Below are 3,632 nucleotides of genomic sequence, written 5' to 3'. Positions count from 1 at the left end.
TCGTCACGACTGAACTGAAGAACGGGACGAACGTTAAACATCCCAACCACCGAAAATACTAAGAAACGAAACATCGACAGAACCGCCCAGAACCAATTTACAAACTTGACCACAAGCATCCCTCGATAAACTGTAGAATAATTGAAATGTTTCTTGAGTAAATGTCGAATTTTTTTCTTATGCTTCTATCTTTTGTCTAGTTTTACCAACACAGTCTCTACAACATAAGGATGGGTTTTTGATAGTGGCATCCAAGGCAACTCTAAACAAAGCCTCTTTTTATTCATTATTATTATTAAAATATAATTTTATTGGGGACTCTTACAACTCTGTTAGCAATCCATCCATCAATTGTTTAAAACCTATTTGCAAATATGTTGCCATCATTTCTTTTCTAGACACTTACTCTCTAATGAGCCCTTGGTATCAGCACCTCTTTTTTTCCTCCCTCCACCCCTATCCTTGTGACCCCTTGATACATTATAAATTATTATTATTTTCAATCTTACATCGACCGCCGTCTCCCTATTCCCACAGTTTCTGTCGTTTGTCCCCCTGGAGGGGGCCTGGTGGTTATGTGTCATCATTGTGATCAGTCTCCCCTTCCTCCCCACCACTCCCCACTCGTCTGATCTTGCTATTCCCATTTCTGTTCCCAGATTCCATGTGTCGTGAGCTCTTATCTCTTATCTGTGCCTGTGTACATGCTCTAGTCTAGCCGACAGTGAAAGGCAACACTGGGGTCATGATAGTGGGGGCGAGGAAGCCTCAAGGAACCAGAGGAATACTGTGTGTTTCTTTGGTGCTTTACTGCACCCTGGTTGATTCATGCTTTCCCTGTGACCCTTCTGTGAGTGGATGTCCCACTGTCTACAGAAGGACTTGGGTCTCTGCTCCAATCCCCCTCATTCTCATCAATATGGTTGGTGTTTGTTTGTTTGTTTGTTTGTTTTTTATGGCTCTTCTGATGCCTGTTACCCGGTCCTGATGACACCTCATGATCACACAGACCGGTGTGCTTCTTCCATGTAGGTTTAGTGCTTCTCCGCTAGATGGCTGCTTGTCAAACTTCAAGCCTTTAAGACCCCAGTCACCATCTCCTTTCTTCACCATATTTGCTTATGTACCCATTTTGTCTTCAGCAATTCTACTCAGAGGGTGAGCACCACAGCATGCTAGTTTCTTGCATTGAGGGAGGGTATGAGCAGATGCCAGAAGTCCATCCAGTACCTCAGTGTATTGCCATATAAATATATGTACATAGGCCAATACCTCTATTATTGATTAATAGATGTACACACTTATGTTTTTACTTCTATCCATAGTTTTGCTTCCTAGAGCGTTCCTGTTTCCTTTTACCTTCCTGCTGCCCCACAATCATATCCACTCTTCTTGTGCCTCTTAGTAATTCCTCTTAGCTAAATTGCTGTTGCTTCAGCACCCCCAGGATCTCTACATCCTCATTGTTGTTGATTTTAATTCCCTAGTTGTTCCCATGTCAATGGTGTTGTTTGCTCACCACTCCTTTCCCCCATCTCCTTCTCCCCCAAGTCCCTCTAGGACCATATTCTTGTTGCTTTATCCCAGGGTTTGATTCTCGTGCCTATCTTATGTAAGTAGGCAAACCAACCATAACATAGACCAAACAAAAAGAAAACCAAAGACTTAAAAAGAAAATTAAAAACCATGTAATTCCAGGTCTGTCTGCTGACCTTTATGACTGTCCCTTCACTGGTCCTGGGGGAATTCTAGGAGCTTCCCCTAGCATGAAGTCTATTTTGGGAGGCTCTTTAGGGGTTTTGTGGCTTGGCTTTGATCCCATTGTTGATCTGTTATGTTCCCTTCTTGGTTCACCCCACTGCGGGGTGTTCAGACCGGACTAACGCCCTGTCATGTGTCCCCAGTAGTGTCCTCTGTCGAGGTATGCTCCAGTAAGGGGACAACGTGTCTTGAACTGTTGTCAGCCTTAAAGTCCTCTCTGTGCTTTAGCATCTCCATACAGGGATGTCATCCTATGGGCTTGGTGTGTCTATATAGGGTCTAGAACGTCCCTTTCTCTTTGTCCTTCTTGATTTGCTTCCCTGTGGGTATGGCAATACTGGAACTTCTTCCCAGCCTGTAGGTTTAGTGTTGCTCTCTGCCGTACATACTTCTAGGGAGAGGGGTCATTTTGGCTCTGCTTGGGGTGGCCCTGGAGCCCCATCTTTTCACGTATTTCTCCACATGGTTATGTTTCCCTCAAGGTTGGGCGCACCATGGTAGGGTCTGCATGCACACTCCCATTTCTGTGGAGAAATAACCAATCCTCTCCTACTGGGTGGATTAGTGCCCTGCTCCACCCATGCCATCATCTCCCTGTCCCCCTTTTCTCCCTCCCCCTCCCTCCTTTTCCCCTTCTTTGTGTTGGAGCCCCTCTTTCCTTTTCCAGAAACTATTCCTCCTGTGTCTCCTACACTTGCTGTTTTGCTAAACTCCTGAATTAATTCATATTTACCACAAGAGGTGATTTCATTCTTAAAAATAATTCCTTAATGAAGCAGTGTCTGAAACAGAAGAATCAATTGTCAAAGAGAAAATCCAAGACACTAGGCAAACCAGAGATGAGCTATGGTCAGTCTTTCATTGGTGAGGTTGTCCTTGATGATATTAGGGAAACAACTTTTCTAATTTCTATGTGAAGATCATATTCGATGTGGATTTCTGTTCACCCTGAAGGTGCCTTGGTCATCTTGCTACCTGGTAATTCAGATGGAGAAACCTCATCAAAACCCCTTCTGATGACATTGATGGATGTCCTTGTGCTAACTAATGCACCACAAAACTTATCCCTTCTAGTCATCCTTTCAGATTGTCCTCTGAGTCACAGCTGGGTCATTCTTGTGTACATGCACTGATCTGAGTTTAGGATCTCCTGCTGCCTTGGGTACTGTATTCTCACCGAGATATATTAAGATAGCTTCTTTTAATTTAAAGTGAATTTCAGAGGTAGAAGCATTAATACCTTTAAATATTTTATTGTAATACAAATCCTATTTAATCACCAGAGTGTCTTTGCATTCACAAATGGTTCTATTCTCCATCCAATAAAGCGGAACTAAATGGTGGAAAATATACCAACAAAGTGATAACTTACATCCTTCTTAGACTGATTCTTTTGGTAGTTTGCATTCCATACTTAGATTAGTGCAGGAAAAACCCTTAAGAACAAAGAGTCATGGTAAGTGGCAGGTAAAAGCCAGTCTGGGGTAAAATATGTTGTCGCATCAAGACATAATAGGCTATTTTGCACATATTACACTGGCAGTGACTTTTAAAAAATATTGTAATATATGATGTCCTGAGAGTATACAGAGTGAACGCATACTCCTACCATGGTGAATGTTTCAAAGATTTGAAATAATTTTACTGCTCGTCATTCCCATTTTCACTCAGGGATTTTCACAGAAAGAAACCACAATGTATATTTTACAGAATATCAAATGTATAATTTTGGAATACATTCTTTAAATACCCACTAATAAGGGAGTGTGAATAAATTAAAATGCATCACAAGATGGAATATTATATCCGCACTGTCTTAGTTATCTAGGGATGTTTTACAAGAAATACCACAAATGTGTGGCTTTCATAAA

The sequence above is a fragment of the Tenrec ecaudatus genome, chromosome 10 (assembly GCF_050624435.1).
Source record: "Tenrec ecaudatus isolate mTenEca1 chromosome 10, mTenEca1.hap1, whole genome shotgun sequence".
NCBI classification, from domain to species: Eukaryota; Metazoa; Chordata; class Mammalia; order Afrosoricida; family Tenrecidae; genus Tenrec; species Tenrec ecaudatus.
This window is presented reverse-complemented; position numbering follows the sequence as displayed.